Below are 19,168 nucleotides of genomic sequence, written 5' to 3' on the forward strand. Positions count from 1 at the left end.
TGTCTATGTACCTAGCCATGATTTAGACACTCTTTTGACCTGGATGTCTGGAACAGGGTCAGACACTTAACCATGTATTAGACATGAAGTCTACAGCTAGACCAATTTTATCCCTCCATTCAGGCGACAGGTCTAGGGTTATACATTTCCTGTACCCTACTTTAGCCACCTTTAGACCTACTTTAGACCATGACTAGTCCTGCTACCGTCCTGGCATGCATTCATGCAGAAATATGATATAATTGATAGCAACACGGATCTCAGCATAAACATTTATTCGCAGTAAGCCACACACGAAGTCTACGGTACAAAACTCTTGTCTAAAACTGGATTGACTTTGCCGCCAAGCAGGCGTCTTGTGTTTTGACTGAGGAGTGTTGAACTGGCAGCAGGGTGTTGATGGCCACCTCATTCCTTTCTTCCAACGAGTGATTGTTGGTGCTGTAGCACTGCCTCCACTGTGGCTAGAAAATAGAACAAAACATGTCAGAAAGCATTATGTAGCCTGCTAGTTCTAACTAGTTTGTTTAGTGGCTATGCACACTCTTTCACGGGATGCTTGTCTGGCCACATAAGAGCAAAAGCTGTATCAACACTGATCTGAGAGACACAAAGAAAAGAAGCTGCACGTACAAAAATCACAGAACTGTTACAGCTACACAACACAAATTACAGCAACAGCTGAAAATCTGTTTGCGCGTCACTACCTGATGTGGACGCTAGAGCCCTGCACCATCCGCGGATGGAAGCAGATATCCGTAAGATACTTGCGGATTCGGATGAGAATTTATCACTTTCTGCGGTGTGCGGATCGGATGGCTCGAGGTCGGATGCAGATATACCGCATGCTATAATTTTTCTACTAGCAATTTATTTGCATTGCGCACCGACAGCGAGCGCATGTCCGGGTTCACCTTTGACCATGCACGGCCAAGACGGGAGAGAAGGCATTTTGGCGTCCACACGAGCACCGGTGAGGAAGCGTTCCAGAAGTCTCTCCATATCGCGTTTGTTGAAAGGTTTACCTTTGCTTGTCGCCATGAGTCCTTCCATGAGAGCATGGAGGCATCCGAAATTATACCAACATTCTTCCGGCTGTGTTTACGCGTCCTTCGAAACTTGCGGATCTAAACGGTTGTGTATGCAATGGTGCGGATCGGATAACGTGTACGCGGATGCTAAAAATCTTATCTGCACAGGGCTCTAGCGGACGCTGCCAGGATCTCAGGGAAATGAGGATGTAACAGCTTTCGCTGTGAAAGTACATCAATGTGACAGGCGTTTTCTCGTGACACACGACCTTACCTGGTCGAGCAGGCGACTGCTAAGCACTCCATGATTGGTGCAGCACTTCCATCACTCCATTACGCTAAAACAACATCTGTGCTGCTCTCATAACTTTGGTGCAAAGCTTCTGTACAGGATAAAAATAAACACTGTGTATATTATAAAAGACAATACAAAGCAAGGGCTGTATCACCACGTCAAATATTATAAGTACGTACAAGTAGTATACAAGTTTATTCACATGACGTCATCCGCAGGAGACCGCCACTGTCGCTAGCAGGCAGATTTGCTGCCATCGGCCCTATTGTAGATTTCAGTCAAGCTGTTACCCATATTATACTCACCGTATATCTGGTGTTTAAAACTTGTTGCTCTGTGATTTGTAGAATGTCTGAGCAATTTCCATATTTTTGGTGTTAATAGTCACCTAAAAAGCATAATGCAGCAAACAAATGCAAGGACTAAACATTGCGGGACCTATAGTATGGCGCTGAGGTGACTTCAGTGAATAAACCTTTTAGGAACTCAAATCTTGCACTACTACCAGATAGCTGTTTGGGTGAAGTAAGACGGAATGACATAGTCACGCTGTTCTCCATACAATACCAAGGATGTCTCAAAACGACAAAGCACAAAAATACTAGTTTTGTACCGTTTGATGAATATTTTGTCTGCTGCCCACACAGGTTGTGCGGTTCCTTAGCAAGCTTCTGGCAGTCGTTTCTTCTACATCGCACTTCCCTGCTGACTTTCACAGCATCTGAAAAAAAGTTCGATTTCGTTAACCACAAGACAACCATGTAAATGGAAAGCAGTTAGAGTCTTCCACCAACTATATTTGCAATACTTTGTTGTCAAAAAATTTAAAGAGGCACCTTCCAGAGTAAGATTAGGGGGCACATCGAACATCAGGAACATTGGAGGACAACACAGTCACACGTCAGTGACAACTGCTTCCCCTCACCTCACAGGGAACTGTTAAGCTTATGTGCAAACAGCTGTTTCGTAGGGTAGGTTACCACTATTTTCATATCCACCGATGCAAGATAGTCCAAGCACCTATAAAAAGAAAAACCCAGTTGCTATGAAACCATGATATGCAAACAAAAGTACTTGCGCAAAATTTTCGGTGTGTAGTTTCACTACCAGCGAAAAATGCAACAACCGAAGTCGGGCTGACATGACAATGAACTAACCAGCATTTATGTTCCGGCATGTCCGCCCTGCAAACCGTAACTGTCGACTTTCGTTTACTCAAGACTTCAACAGTCATCGAAAACTCGTTAATCTCGATGGTTAATTAGTGATACCGTATTTGTTTTAGCACAAAGACGAACCAAGGCACTTAATGAAACGTTGTACTGCCGAACATACAACGTTAATCACTACTTTGAATGCAAGTGCAGTCAGGTCAACCCACACTTCCAATATGCTTCAATCGGTGATACGAAGCCGAAATAAAGGAAACGATATTCCAATATTATGCCACGCATCTCTACTACATGCGATTTGGTGCACAGAAACAGGCACATACTTTAATGAAGAGTGAACTCACCCCTTAAACTTGAAAGCCAGAGAACAAAGAAACGTTGTCCACCACAGTACTCTGGGAGCTCTGCTGCGCTCAACAGCTCTTATCACTGGACAGCACGGCGTACGTTCTCGCTATGCTCAAAAATTGCAAGACAAAACGCGCGGGAGATTAGAACTTCGAAAGATTTTCGTATAACAACCAGTGGAATGCAGCCGCGAAGACCCCAACTGCTACCCGTTGCGCGTCCGGAAAGTTTGAAGTTTCAACCGTTGAAACTGAACTGGTTCGAACTGGTTGGATGGATGGATGATGGATGGTGATTGGGTAGACGGGCAGGCGTCATTGCCATTGCTTTAGCTCGTGCTTATTGAGTACTTATTTTTTGTAATACTTTAATTTCTGTGGCCGTTCATTATAATTGGGTGGTGGAGGTTAAATGTTTAATAACACATATGCCAATCCAGCGGAAGTTACACCAACATCATCATCATTATGCAATCGCCATCGTTGTTGCAGCGACGAGTGTCGTATTTTGTGATGTATGTGTTGAAAATCGCTGTTCTTTTTGCAAACATTTTATCAGTGCCTTTGCTACTGAGCTACAGGTGTGCCTAATATGTAGCGCATTGCTTGTTCAGTGGTTTCAAAGAGATACCATGGGCAGTTTCAAGATTTTTTGAAGGGTTCTGAAATCCCTGAGTCACGTCAGATTCCATTTTACTGCTGCAGCTGTGTAGCTTGTGGGAAAATGTTGTGTGCAGTAAACAAACATCAGCTATCTGCTGCCCACAGTACGTGCAAAGTGCTTCTGTGTTTGTGGAGCTATGGTTTATAGTGCTGCGCTGCACGATTCGTCGGCGTCGTCGACTTTTTTATTGACGTTTCAGTGATTCAATAATTTAGTTGCTGATTTCTTTAAGTTGGTGTAGCAGTTGGTGCTAAGGCGTTGGTGCAGGGGAGTTACGTCTTACAAAATTTACATTTACCAGCAACGGTAACGCCATCAGGAACGCTAGTTCAAAAACCATTGCCCCGAACAAATGCGGGCTTCCGTTAAAAAAAAAAAGATATATATTCAGTAAAATAAAATATTACTTCACAGCACTTAGATTCTGGTAATGTCTTCTAGTTGTGGATGCTGTCAGTGTATATGCATGTCAGTGAGCCAAAAACACAAATATTTAAATTATCTACGTACCTCAGTCAGACTGCCTTCATTTGACTGATCTTTTGTTACAATATATGGGCATACAACTCACATAACATGAAAGACTACATACTATCCATTTGGTCATAATATAATTGGACAAAGTTAATGTGGTCCATTCCTTGCATAGTTTCTGAAGGTTGTTGCAGAGTCCAGTTTTATTACCTCAGTATGATCATTTGCAAACAGATTGTACTTGCTGCTCCACACACGTGTGATGGAAAGTAAGAGAATAAGGAATTTCCTTCATGTATGAGGATCATCCAACAAAAGTTCCTCTGCTGTGATCAAAATAATAAACCTATAGCACAACATTGAAAAAATTTATGTACAGATTAGAGCTCAACGTTACTCCCTAACACAGTCACCTTATTTAGCTGAACATTTTTGATACTGTGATACCAAGTATTCAATACGTTGTCTGTGCCATGCTATGCCCTGTTTACAAAGTGAGGCATTCACTTTGCATTTCACCTGATCAATTTGTGTTTCATGATCACTTGCGAATTGGTGACTGCCGAGGGGTGCTTTGAGAGGAAGATGGAACAGCAGATTGGGCAAATTTTCATTGAAGTAGGAATCATCACCTTGAGCACGAGGAGAACGAAGTATACAGGAAGCCCACGAAAAGGAAACTCACGTTTGTGTGTCTCCTGTATACTTCATTCTCCTCATGCTCAAGGTGATGCTTCCTATTTCAACGTTGTACCAGCTCGCTTGTGTACTTTTTCTCTCTTTGGCAAATTTCCAGATGAATTTCTGGAACAAATCCCGAGTCTTTCAAGACAGGTGCAGACAGCGTTGACATGGTTGTACTACACCCTTCCAAGTCCTGTGCGTTTTGGTTTCATCGTAGTTTGACGCTTTCCCAGGATCTCGCAGTACATCTGCATTTACTGTCATTGTGCATGTGAGATAATCTACAAGTTGCACACAATGATAGTCCTAAAACATTGTCGGCATAGCCTTTCCAGACGAAAATGCGAGTTTGACCTCCTTCAGAATGCTTTCACCGGGCACCCACCATGACTTCCTATGGTATTTTGTCTCAGCACTTGCATAATGCATCCAGGTTTCATTAATAAAAATTGTCATTGCATCCAGGTTTCATTAAGTAAAATTGTCTTGATACCATTGAAGGAAAATGCAAGCTGCATTCATTCGTTGCTGTTTACAAACGTTACCGAGCAAATGTGGCCCCCATCTCGCATAGCTTTCGTTGACCATGCTGAAGGAAATTTGTTCTCATTAGTATCAGAGTGCAGTACCAGTGACCCGCCAGTCTCCGTTAACAATTCTCGGAATTTCAGAAAAGAAACGTCGTTTCGTGGTGTTATAGCTGATCTCCCACTGTACTGTTCATTGTGCAGATTTTCACGACCCTGTATAGAGGACACACCATTTCAATGCCTGTAAAGTGTTTTGTATAAACAGGTGTTAACTGTCAGTGGATATTCTCTAAAGTACTCTTTCACTCTTTTATTCTTTAACGAAAAATAGGATAACTCTTCCGTACTAGGATAGTCAGACGTACTCGGAAATATTACATCCATGCTTGAATGCCTGACACATTAGGTGAACGGCACTTCATTAACCAACATCTGCAGTGCCGGGATGTCACACCCAACTACTACACCATTCAGTTTGTCCTAGTGGTGTTTTCTTTGAATAACAAATATCGGGAAACTTATTTTTGGATGGCCCTCCTAATTCCAGTTCTCTTTCTGCATTTGGCTACATTTTTTAGATTTCTTGTGACGACTCTTGTGGACAAATAGCAGCATGGAAGACTTAATAACAATTGGGGTTTACATTGCGAGACAACTGAGATCATGAGCGGCACCACAGCAGTCGGTCTGTGGATTGCCCACCTGAGTGTCCTTAAATGTGCAATGAAAGCTCACCACACAACACACCGTATTTAATGTCCCTTGTGGAAGATGGCATGTCTAAGCAACCTGTATCCTGGCACTAAGTTGCTGCTGTTTTTGGCCGGGTTCGAACCAGCGATCTCGGGATCAGAAGGCGAACAGACTCACTCACCAGGGCCGGTTCACGGACAACTTGAACACCACAATTATGTTAACTCTGCCATCAAGTAATTCAGTTTCCTGCATATGTTTTGTAACAATTGAACTTCAGTTTTGTAAGCCTGAAAGCTAAGCTTAGAACCACCTCTTATAATATAGTGACTGTATTTGATGTGTGAATGTGTTCACACCTCTTAAAAAGCTAATAAAACAAAAATCTTGATGATTTCTAATATGTGGTACATACAAGGCCAGCTACAAGACGTCTACAATTAGACGTCAATTACTAAATGTCTACAAGATGTCTAGTAAATCACTAATTTTAGACGTCTAAATAATGGTAAGACTTTTAGACGTCTAGTCAACGTCTAGTTTGGGCACTATCCCTAAAGTCTAGGGCTAGAACAGGTCTGGACGTCTAGTTGACTACCATGTGTTCCCTGGGACGTTGTTGTTGTCAGCCTCTGTACAAAGATTTGGGTGGACCTGAAACGAACCTTTTTTTTTTCTTTTCATTTCCTGTTTTCAAGTTTTGTCTTGGCATGTAGCTGTGAGATGTCAGTAGAAGCCATGAAGTCATTCTCTTTACTTCTTGAACTTGGATGAAGAAAGCACTGTTCTGGAAGATCCTAATTTGTCAGAGGCGTCGTAAAGGCATTAGTGTAAAAACCAGGTCTCTCAGCAAAATTGCCGTGCACACACGTACATTGTTTGATGCCGTTTCATGGATGGATGGGACTTGGATCAGCAGTACCTGGTCCTTCTATAACACAGAACGTCAAAAGTGCATCTCAAGTTGGCTACAACAACCGCAAAAACCGCCGCCCTACAGCACACACACAGTTCACAAACAGAGAGATAAAAGGAAACTGGGAAGTGGTTTATGGCGCTTATGTTACGGACAGAGGTACTGTTTGTATTTAGTGCCTGTTTCTAACACCAGCACACAAACAGCGTCAGTTCTTCCTTTTAGTGATCGGGGTTCATAGTTTGCGAATTGTTCTGTGTCCAAAAATTGTAAACACATTATATGTATTTAAGTAATATACGTACCGCTTGCGCTTGACCCTGTCGAGCTGCCTGCAGCTGTAATACACATGAAAACCAATCATGTCTACCACATTCCACAAAAGTCACAGGTTCAGTAACAGGGAAAGTTTCATGATAACGCGTCCGACAACGAGAAAAGCCAACACATTCATATGAATGACATCATGTTCTTTTACTTGTTTATTGTATTTTATTTATCTAGTTATTAATTATAGGTTAGGGGATACCGTACGTTGTACCGATTTCGTCTTTTGCTGCTAAGTTACTCACGAGCAAGAGTGACAGATCCGATTGGGAAACTACATAGACATTGTGACTTACTGTCGAAGTTGCTGGCTCGCTTTGTTCGTGGAACACTGTCGGAACGACGTCAAGTTTCAATTCGTTCCTTTTTTGTGTCAATCCAAGTTGCACTTGCACGATGTTCTCATCCAGGTACACATTATCGGTGAAATGCGAGGAGCATACACGGACAGCATGAACACTCCTTGCTTCATCTGGATACCCGCTAGTGATGTAGCTGCTTCCAACTTTCGCTTCGTCTGGGGTCTGGCTGTAGCTGTATCCTTGGCGTGCGCTTTCGAGGATCAAAACGAAACCGGATCTTTTAAATTCGATTCCTCATCGCCCGGTCCGTTTTGGAAGGAGAAAATTTGGCAAATAGCTCGGTGGTAGTGTACCGAACACGTTGGTATTGGATTCGTAACCACGGTTCCGGATGCGACAGTCCCTTTAAGGGTGTAGACGAAAACACGCTAGCGACGGACTTCTGTGTGATACTAACGACTCCGGCGGCTGCCTCGACCACGCCAGTACACCGCAGTTTTGTCCACAGTTTGACAGCTGAACTTCACCAAGACTGGCCCCGTCCCCCGGAAGTTATGGACCGCGACTTCACACTAATCGAGCTAAAGGCAGCATTGCAGCTTGTGAACGCCGGCTCGTCCCCTGGACCCGATAAAATAACTTATGCCGCCCTGCGAAACCTTGACGGGCGGTCACTCCAAGCTCTCCTTCATGTGTACAATACGTCTTGGCAACAAGGATTTTTACCACATACATGGAAGGAGGCATTGGTTGTTCCCATCCTGAAACCAGGCAAGCCCCCAAATGCCCTATCCTCCTTTCGCCCTGTAAGCCTGACAAGCTGTATGGGGAAACTGATGGAGAGAATGGTTTTGCATCGCCTAGACTGGTGGCTCGAAAAACAACGTGCGTTCCCTCACGAAATGGCTGGATTTCGTCGCCACCGAAGCTCCATGGATCCAGCTCTCGACCTAGTCTCTACAGTTCAACATGCTCGTGCCCATCGACGGATCGTCCCATCGATTTTCCTCGACATCAAGCGCGCATATGATACCGTCTCGCACATTTGTGTGCTGCACGCCTTGCGCTCGTTTGGGGTATCCGGTCGGCTCTTCATCTGGCTCCAAGACTTCCTTACGAACCGAACTGTCGCTCTCCGTACGTCCCAAGGCCAAAGCCCTCAGCATCCTGTTCCACAAGGAGTCCCCCAAGGAAGCATTCTCAGCCCGACACTCTTTAACGTGGTGATGGCCGGCCTACAATCAGTAATTCCTCGTAAAGTGTCGTTTTCCGTGTATGCAGATTTGGCGCCCTTTGGATAGTAGGAAAATCACGCCCAGCCATACAGCGCCGCCTGCAGCTCGATTTTAATAATACGTACCTCACGCACCTTGGGATGGACCTTTCACCCGAAAAGTGTGTCGAGCTCCCTTTCACGCGCAAAGCTATGACCGATTTCCCTCTTTGGCTTGGTACAAAGAAGCTTGAGTCGGTACGCTTCCACCGCTTCCTTGGCGTGGTAATCGACTCGGACTTGCGCTGGGCTCGGCACATCAAACACCTTGAAACTAAAGTGCAGCGATGGCTCCCCGCAATTCAACATCTTTCTGACTCAGGATGGGGCTGTGATCAGCGTTCCCTGCTCGCGTTTCACGCGGCATTGGTGAGGGCGACTGTGCTTTACAGCCTTCCTATTCTGCACAGGATATCAACAACTTCATTAAATACACTTCGGTCCCTGTTTGCTCGAAGCCTTCGTCGATGCCTCGGAGTTCCAAGAACCGCTGAAACACGGCAAGTATGGCTGAAGCTGGTGAGCTCCCGATTGAGGTTCTCCGTGAATGTGAAACGGCTCGGCACTTCCTCCGTTTGCGTGCTCACAATCCCCGCCATCCGCTCAGGAAAATTCGATACCGCCCTGAAAGCGACTTTTATCGAGTAGCCCAGAGGACACGCCATACTCTCACTGGCTTCATAACTAAGGACACTATACCACTGGAAGCCCCCTGGTCTCTACCGGTACTGCCCACTTTTGTACGCCTTCGAAACCTTCTGGAAAGAAGAAATCAGGTCCCCCCTCAAGTCCTCCGAGCCCATTTTCATGCTCTGGTAGATGAGAAGTTTTCTACGTTTACGGCAGCATATACCAATGGCACATCCCGAAACAACAAGTCCGCCTCAGCATTCGTCACACCATCCGAAGGCGTAGTGTACGGATGATGCCTTTCACATCCAACCTCCTCCACAGCTGCGGAACTATATGCCATCCTTTTCTTTCTCCAACACATGGCTGATTTTACACCGCGGGAATGGGCAGTCTTCACAGACTCCAAATCTGCACTTCAAACAATTGAAACTTCCGGCATACGAGGCTCATCCGCACCCCTAGTCACAGATGTGTTAATGGCTTACCACACTATCTACGTAGCAGGCCACAGGCTAGTTCTCCAGTGGGTTCCAGCCCATTGTGGTGTCGTGGGGAACGAGCAGCCCGACAGCGCCGCAGAAGCAGCACTCTCGTATCGGAAGCGGACCAGTATTGTTCTGCTGAGAGGAGACCGCCGTTCAATTCTCCGACGCCTAGTGACACCCCTGGCTTCCCGCCAATGGACAACCGACATTCTTCCCCCCTCTATGTTGAGCACAGTTGATCCAACGCTCGCTTTCCGCATGCCACGAAACGCCTCTCGTCAAAATGCTGCATTAATCCACCGAATGCGCCTCGATGTGGCCCTTACAGCTCAGTGGCGTTACCGCTTGAGACAAGTTGACTCTCCCACCTCCTGCCACTGTGGTGTTCTTGAGGATCTGGAGCATATTCTTCTTCATTGCTCCCACTACCAACCTTCCCGAACCACACTCTCCGAGTCTCTTCGTCAGCTGGACTCTCGCCCCTTCTCCCTATCGAAATTGCTTGGTCCCTGGCCTAATACAGCCGAGCAACGCTCTGCGCTCAAAGCTCTTCTGACATTTCTGGACACCATCGGACTTTGATCGTTATTGTGAAGGGGCTCGTTATTTTATTCCCCACATTCCCACCAGCGATGGGGTAGAGTATCGCCTGTGGCGATGAACCTCCCCACTCTCCAAAGCCAAAATAAAGTTGTTGTTGTTGTTGGAGTTAATCATCGACGAGGACATGTACAGAACCATCGAATCGGGTGTTAGGGGCGGGCTCTGTCAGGCGAGCAGACGTCATTTGCGGGCTAACAACCCTCTGTGTAGTGGCTATGATCCCGATAAAGAGGAGGTGTATATATCAGAGTTCGAAGTAACTCGTTACTGTAACTAAGTTTCTTTTTTTGGTAACTTCTAACTTAACTTGGTACTTGTGTGCCTTGGTAAGTTTCAGAGGAACTCGTTCCATTTTCAGATAACTTTGCAAAAGTAACTTAAGTGAAGTTCCAAGTTACTTTTAACTCGTTTTTCACTCACGCCCACATATTTTCTTGCTTTCGCTCCGGTTCCTTCATGGCATTTTTTGCCATAAAACGTGATATTCAAGCAACGACAGTACATGACTTGAAAACCCGGGCACGATAACAGACAAACACAAACACAGTCTCAAACTCAGCTCAGCTGAGTTTGAGGCCGTGCTTGTGTTTGTCTGTTATCGTCCCTACCTCGTCTCGGGTTTTCAAGTCATGGATCGTCACCACCAGCTCGCTTGCTACCTAACTTTCCTTTCGTTATCAATGACAGTATTTTATTCAGGAAGTAAGAACCGCTGCATTGAAATGAAGCTGAGCCATTGTGCGCCCACAGGGAGTAAGATGCAAAGCGTTCGGATAGACCTCTACCAGAGAACTGTCATCATGACATTGGTAGACACACTGAAACCGAAACAAATCGAAAGGAAAGGGCTGGGTTCCACGAATGGGCACTTGTTCGCTGCCTCCCATTGAAAGAAAAGTAGGACAGAGGGTCGCATCCCTTTAAAAGACCATATCGTAATCCCCTCAAGATCGTGGCTTTCACGAGCGACCTTGTTCACCTCTAGCTTCGGGCGTAGTTCAATTCTACCAAATTTTGGTGCTGTCGAACACTATGACGTCATTTGTTTACAAACAGGGAGAGGTCTAGCGTTGGACATAAACAAAAACGATATCAGCGTGTTTCACTCCTCCGCGGGCAACTCAAGGTCTAACGCAACAGCTCACGCGCACAGCACCTGGGTAATACTATTTTGTATCCGAAGTAACTGGGAAGTAACTCGTTTTTTTTTAAGTAACTCAGTAGCTCCGAGTTACATTTCAGGCTGAAGAACTTCGTTATTAACCTAGTTACATTTTGCAGATGGTAACTTAACTTGTAACAAGTTCTTTTTGACGGGTAACTTCTCAATCTATGGTATATATCATGCATAGATTGCAACGATCTTTACGGATTCAGTATGATAAAGCACCTCCCCGTCGGCGATTTCGAGTGGGTCGAGGATTTTAACTCTGTGGATTTTATGCGTCACCCCACGGATTCGGAGGTGGGGTGTATGTATGCGACTTGGAGTATCCAAAACCTATCCACGCTCTAACGCGGTACTTCCCCCTGGCTACCGAGAAGGCAGTAGTGGAAGAGTAATGGCTCTTGCCATTCCAGCGAGGGCTTCTCGAAGAATTAATGTATCAGCCAACTAACAGCAAAAAGCTGTTGCTCACGTGCAAGGACAAGGTCGAGTACGTCGTTCATTGCGCGCTGCTCGCACTCTATTGTAGATTGGGCATGAGGGTAACAAAAATTCACCGAATTCTAAAATTTCGTCAGGCATCATTCCTGCGTCCCTACATCGAAAACAATGTTGCCAGGCGCGTTGCCGCGGACACGGCGTTCGAAAAAAAGTTCTATAAAATCTCAAATAATGCGGTATTCGGAAGAATGCATTTAAATAAATTTAACATCAGGGATATTCGAGTACCCTTCGGTGAAGAGACAGCAAGTCACCTCGGAAGTCGGGCAGAATGCGTAAGAATGGAAATTTTATCCCCCGATTGCGTCATGTACGAAATGCACAAAAGAAAAGTGCGATGGGATTTCCCCCTGCAGATTGACTTTACGGTTTTAGAACTGAGTAAATTAACCATGTACTCGTTCTACTACGAAACACTGCTGAGCAAGCTCACTTGTCCGGTGATCACCTCCTACTTTGACACGGATTCTGTGATCCTCGGCCTATTCTACAATGACTATGAAGATCAGTTATGTACGATCGCCGACGACCATTTAGACTTGTCTTCCTCCGATCGGGATCACCCACTGTAGAGTTAGAGGAATCACGGTAGGCTTGGTGCGTTCAAAAGTTAAACCGGTAGGATACCCATAGAGGAAGTAATATACTTGAAAGCCAAAATGTACTCCATCAAATTAGCTGGGGGAAAACAAAGCCCCAACAACACAGAAACGTCCTGGATCGTCCCCAGGATATCAACCCCGGACGACGATGACATCCTCAGGAAGTTATCAAGTGGTCCTCCCAGTGTTACCTCCGTGTTAAAGTGGGACTCCCGGTCATATCACCTGCACATCCTCAGGGAGTCAACCTGGAACACTCGCAGCACCTTGTGAGGACGACTTCACCTGCACCTCATTTTCCTACGTATAATTTATACGATACCAGACGCAGTCCTGATAACTTCTCTTTTTCCATACATCTCGTTTAACTTCTGCAATACAATCTCGCTGTTTGTTTCTAGTACAATGCATAACGGACAACGAGCGCAGTGGTTTAAAGAGAAAGCAGAGAGAAATATAAAAGACGCAAAGAAAAATATTGTCAGGGGCACGAAGTCCGAGAAACCCACTCCGAAAGGTACTAGAATTTTCTTCCGAAGCCAAAACAGACACGGTTTATTGCTTATAACGCGATCTTCCATACATTCGAGAGTCCTGCTCGCCTGTGACACAAAATGAAGGGTGAGCTATCCATCTTTATTTCGATTACGCAAAGAAAGTATACTCAAAGTGAGTAATTGAATGAAGTATTAGGTCCACATCAATGCAAAGGCTATGTTTCTTACTCCTTTTGGTTTGAGACGTTCTGGTAGGAGCTTTGAAAGTCAAAAGCAGTGGGACGGAATCGCGCGTTTCTCTCCATTCCACGAGCAATGCGCTCCATTTATCATAGACAGTCATCCTTTTTAGATGCAGAGAATTTTACCCTGGACCACCCTTTATTTCAGAAAAATGTCAATCAGGTCCCAGGATCGGCCCAAAAAGAAAACAAATTTGTTTAGAAAGTCTGAGCAGGTAAACTAAACAAAGTAATATTTCTCGTCCCACTAGCTACCCACAGGTACGGGCACAGGACGTACCTGAATGACTCTTCACGGGCAGTCTGACAGTGTTATCCTCAGGACGTCCTGAAGATAACATCGACGGACGAGGACACGATGACACTGTGGGGACGTCCTGAGGACTGCGTGTGTTCTTTGGGATTGCAAGAGCTAAAGGAGTCAAAAAGAACATTGTGCACAAACACCTCCTTCTTGATACGTACCACGATACCCTATTCAAGCACACTAGCGTATCGCACGAACAGGTGTCAATAGTGGGAAAGAAACAGCGCATGTACACCATCAGAAATGTGAAAAGAAGTCTGATGGCGTACGACGACATACGATACCTCTACAATGACGTTGACTCCTACCCATACGGAATATGGTAAGCTTGAGTGGATGATGGAGATAGCGGGATTTAACCGGGCATCCTTTCTCCCGTCAGATAATGCAGTGGATGAGAAGGAGTAGCGTCAGTTGGACCAGTTGAAGGATATGGTTCCTCGTTCTCTTCTCGCTCGTCTCATGCACGCTGGCGCTGGACGCCTGCAACTATACTGCGAGCATGAAGCTGGAGAAGGATAAGCACACCTACGTGCATGAATTGTCTTTCGATATCTTGGCTATCACAGATTGGCATGTGGTACCTATGCAGTCCGGCAGTAAGCTGGACAAGAACACTACTGGATCGCTGCGCACGTGCTTTCAATCGCTGGACGTGAGCGTCCAGTGCACGTGGAATGTGTCAACTCATGGAGGATGAAATTTTTCTTACCCGCTGTCCCGGAGACGTCTATATGATTTGTCACTTCCGAGGAACCATGCCCAGCTTCAAAGGAGTCAATCTCTCCACGACAGCCATGATTTTTCTAACACATGTACTCAATAAACGTTGCAATGTATTCCTCTTGTCTGTCTAAGATATAGCTGTAGCGGGGTCGCTGGGGTGGCCAATCAACGGGCTTGGAAGGAGCCAATCCGCGTGAAGTGGATGGATCGATCGGCAATCAGTAGGTTTGGGGGGTACCAATCTGCGTGAAGTGGGTGGAGCCAAAAGGACGCCTGTCAATCAAAATGGGGTCATCTTGAACCAATCAGCGTGAAGGGGCAGAGCCAAAAAGGGGGCCTGTCAATCAAGTGGGGCCACCAACCACAGGGATTAGAACTGGCTTGTGTTGGATTAGAGCTGACTCGTGGTGCATTAGAAATTCCTAGAACTGGATTAGAAATAGGATGTTCTTATAGTGGTCCCCCTATACTACTATCGTTAACAAGCATTCCATGTAAAATACTAGAGCATATTATCTACTCACACACTGTCGAACACCTTGAATTCCACTCCTTCTCTCCATATCATCACGGTTTTAGAAAAAAGATTTCTTGTGAAACGCAGCTAGTCTCCTTTGTTCATGACCTTCATGTTGCACTGGACCTCGTTACTCAAGGATTCCGCACCGACTGCATATATTTCTTGACTTCCTGAAGGCATTCGATAAGGTATCACAGTATCTTTTGCTTCATAAATTGCGCAATTTTGGAATCGACGATAAAATTCTAGCTTGGATACACTCCTTCTTAACTAATCCCTCACAGTTTGTGTCTGTAAACGATGACAAATTCAGACCTGTCCTTTCTTAGCTTCCCCAGGGTTCTGTCCTTGGCCCGCTTCTCTTTCTAATACACATTAACGACCTTCCAAATGACCCTACATCCACCGTACGTCTCTGCGCTGATGGCTGTGTCATCTATCGTCAGATCACTAACGGTTCTGATATGGAATTTCTTCGCACTGATCTCATTAAGCTTTCTTGGTGGTGTCAAACTTGGCACATGCAACTTATCGAAATGTACAATGATAATTTCTCGCTCTAATAAAGTGCATACGACTGATTCAATTAATAACATTCCACTTGAATCAGTATCAGTTTACAAACACCTCGGCATTTTCATTTCATCAAACCTATCATGGCGCCTCATGTTGAATATATCACTAGCAAAGAATCTCGAGCTCTAGGTTACACTCGCCGAAATTTTTCGTCCGCTCCAATTAACACTAACGTAACTTTGTATAAATCATTTGTACTTCCTAAGTCGGAATATGCAGCCTCCGTGTGGGATACTGATCACACCACCATTTCAAACTCATGGCTGCCCTGCCTCGTCTCTTGCCCCGAGGGGTATTTATTAGACTCTACGCGGATGACATCTGCATATGGTCATCGGGAAAGCAGTGGCCTGCTTTACAGCGTCACCTTCAGACTACATTTGACCGCATAGTGCACTTCCTCCTGGAGAGGGGCATGGACCTGTCTTCAGAAAAGACTGTAATGCTGCCTTTTACGCGTCGCCATCTTAAGAGATTTCAACTACATATTGGTCATCATCAGGTACGTCGTGTACCGCACCATCGCTTTCTCGGCATTACTCTCTACCGGAGTTTGTCATGGGTAGCGGAGGTGCGCTATCGAAAAGCAAGAGCTGAGAGTCGTCCTAATGTTCTTCATTACTTATGCGGTTCCCCACCGCCATCCTCAGCTTCGAGCCATTATGAGTCGTCACCACTCTTCTTTTACCCGAGCTATCCAGACACAACCTAGTCTTATTCCGAAGCACGAGCCACATGCATTACCGGATATCCCCTACAGCATCCTGACATAAGAATTAATGTGCCTGGACTCCCGGGAAAGAAGGATATACGAACGCGTGTTCTTCGTCAGTTCAGTCTTGAATTACTAAACAGCTCCGCAGGCAGAATGCAGATTTTCACGGATGACTCTACGACATCATCCGGCTCCTCGTGTGCGTTTGTTATCCCTGAGGCGAATATCGAAAGAGCGGTGCGGCTGTCTCACGTCACCTCTGCGTCGGCCGCTGAACGTTATGGAGTCCTCTTGGCACTAAGTTTCATCAACTCGCAATCTTCAGTTGCTCGCTGGACCATCTATACCGACTCAAAATGTGTGTTACAGACTCTAGCTACCATGTTTACTACGGAATCTCTGGCGTGAGCAGCGCAAGATGTCTTGCACGCATACCACGCGGCAGTCTTAAAAGGTCATGACATCCAAATGCAGTGGATCCCTAGTCACTGTGGCATTGCAGGCAACGAGGCTGTGGACGCTGCTGCACGCCGGGCTCTTCAACTCAGGCGCGTCCAAATGATGCCTGTTTATTTCACCAATGGCGACGCGGGGCGAATGCTGAACGAGCTCAAGCAAGAAATGTGCAGCACCTCCTGGTTAACAGGATCGGCTCGGGTTTCGCTTCTGTACAAGGTCGACCCAGAGTTACGCTTTCGAGTTCCACCTTCCTTCACGCGACAAACGACGACTGTCCTACATAGGCTACGGCTCAATGTACCGTACAGCGCACGTCTCCTCTTCAAACTTGGAAAGCCAGACTCTCCGAACTGAAGTGAGTGTGGCGTTGTAGAGGATGTAGAACACATCCTTGTCAGGTGCCAGAAATACATTGATACTCGAAGGGCATTAGAGACAAGCTTCCCTCGTGTGGACTCTCGAGCCTTTGACATCACGAAGCTGCTAGGTCCTCCGTCGTCCGACAAGGCGCTAAGGACACTTGAAGACTTTCTGTATGCAACCGGGTTTATGGAATTCTATGACACGCTGAATGTGTGATGTGTCCTGTGTGGGCCCACAGCGATTCCGACATTTTACTCTCACTTGGTCGAAACTTTTGAACTTTCGAACTACATGTTGAACTCCATTACCATCTCTGTTCTCGGACATCATCTCTGTTTTTTTCATCATCTCATCATCTGTTTGTGTAAGTGGGGGTAGCCAGTTCGACATCGTCGAAACTCACATCCCTATTTTTTTCTCTATCACATCACATCACATCAAACTCAATAGAAACAGTAACTACAACCGCACCGCCAGTGTCACTGCTATGACACAGAACCTCAATCTCCCTCTACTTTGCACTCGTCGAAAAATAACTCGTCTCTGTTTCTTTCGCAAGATTTATTATCATAATGTACACCTCAGAGAATCGTTAATCCAACAGCCTTCATGCATCTCAGCTCGTACCGATCACCCACAGAAAGTCGTCATTCCCTCGTGCTCAACGAGATCATTTCACGATTCATTTGTTCCTCGTACATCGTTGGAGTGGAACCACCTTCCCGGTACCATCACCTCCATTACCGACGATACCAGCGTCACGCCGACTTGCGCCGATTCACGCCGCCGCCGCCGACCAAAAATGGGCCCAACGCCGCCGCCGACAAAAACAGCACCGGCGCACACCTCTAACGTATGGTCATCGTCATCGTGGCATCTATGCCTTTGTAATCGACAGGCGCCACGCATGACGTGGGGGACATCTGATGGGGCACCTGCACGAAACAAGTGAGGCCTAGATGCGCACAGCCAGAAGTCTGCAAAAATATAGTATTTTAAAATATTTTCACGATAAATGGCAGTTTTCCAGCGATTTTAAAAGCTTCCAGATGCCGCGTGCTGTTTGAGCCCAAGTCGCTAGATTAGTCCCTAGGCGCTAGACACGTATATTTGGTCGCTGACCTGCTCTGAAAGTCGCTATAAGTCTGGCGACAAAGTCGCTAGAACGGCAACACTGGTTTCTCGCCGCCGCATGTAGTTCGCGTAATTTCGAGCGTTCCAGCAAGTCTGCAGCGTTTTAGAGGCTTCGCATTGTTGTTCCCACTTAATGCTGTCGTTCTTGCAGTATGACATTGCAACTGCCCGTAAGTGGAAGCGTTTCTTCTAACCGCGAGCAGGCCTGTCAGTCTCGTTTGAAATGTCAGAGTGAAGACGCGCCCCTGGATGTGAAGCCAAATCGCTCTTCGCATTCAGGATTCTTGCAGTCTCAGGTGTGTAATTACTATAACTGTTAAATAATATGTTTGACTGCGCCATCCATTATCATTGTCCGTTTTACTCTATTTGCAGGCGATCTGCACGCCTACAGGGAGATAGAAGTGAAACCGTTAGTCACTCTATGCTTTGTGCAGACGGTATGTCATATGTCTCTACTCTACATGGGTATCCTGCCATGGTGTTTCTGGAACGATATTTCTTGCGAGCGGATATTTCTTGAGATTGAGCGTGTATGACGCAGCGGCCTCCAGCAAGAGAGACGCAAGCATCGTGTTCAATGTGGTGGAGTCTTGCTCGTCATCACAAGGTTTACAAGTGCTTTTGAAGAAGAAAGACAGGATGGACCGGAAATGAGGACCTAGGTGTGCTCTTTTTCGTTGTTGATCACCGTTCGACCATTACCAATTTTGTGCCCCATGAGTTCAACGCTCAGGTATGTTGATGATAAAGGGATATGCTTTGAAAGGTACGTACTCGTGAGTAGTGAACAAAGTGGTTTGTTGCTGCTACCTACTATTTTGTGTGAGTTCTTGTGTGGTACTCTTCTACCGCATACGTGAGGGACTTTCTTTGCAGAACATTTCAGAAAACAAAAAGACTGCTGCATTTTCAAGATTGCCATAACC

At 45.8% G+C, this 19,168-nt stretch overlaps 1 long non-coding RNA gene across 2 annotated transcripts; it reads right to left on the bottom strand.

The window, feature by feature from the left end:
* Nucleotides 1-465: 465 nt before the first annotated feature.
* LOC135388520 (uncharacterized) lies at nucleotides 466-3,833 on the bottom strand. Of its 2 annotated transcripts, XR_010421448.1 has the most exons (4): nucleotides 2,843-3,833; nucleotides 2,252-2,346; nucleotides 1,940-2,047; nucleotides 466-1,414 (listed from the first exon to the last, which is right to left on the bottom strand). It is a non-coding gene; the product is annotated as an uncharacterized LOC135388520 (long non-coding RNA). The 2 variants fall into 2 exon arrangements; XR_010421447.1 differs by having other exon boundaries at nucleotides 466-2,047; nucleotides 2,843-3,832.
* Between the last annotated feature and the right edge of the window lie 15,335 nt (nucleotides 3,834-19,168).

This window comes from Ornithodoros turicata, chromosome 3 (assembly GCF_037126465.1).
Source record: "Ornithodoros turicata isolate Travis chromosome 3, ASM3712646v1, whole genome shotgun sequence".
Lineage (NCBI taxonomy): Eukaryota > Metazoa > Arthropoda > Arachnida > Ixodida > Argasidae > Ornithodoros > Ornithodoros turicata.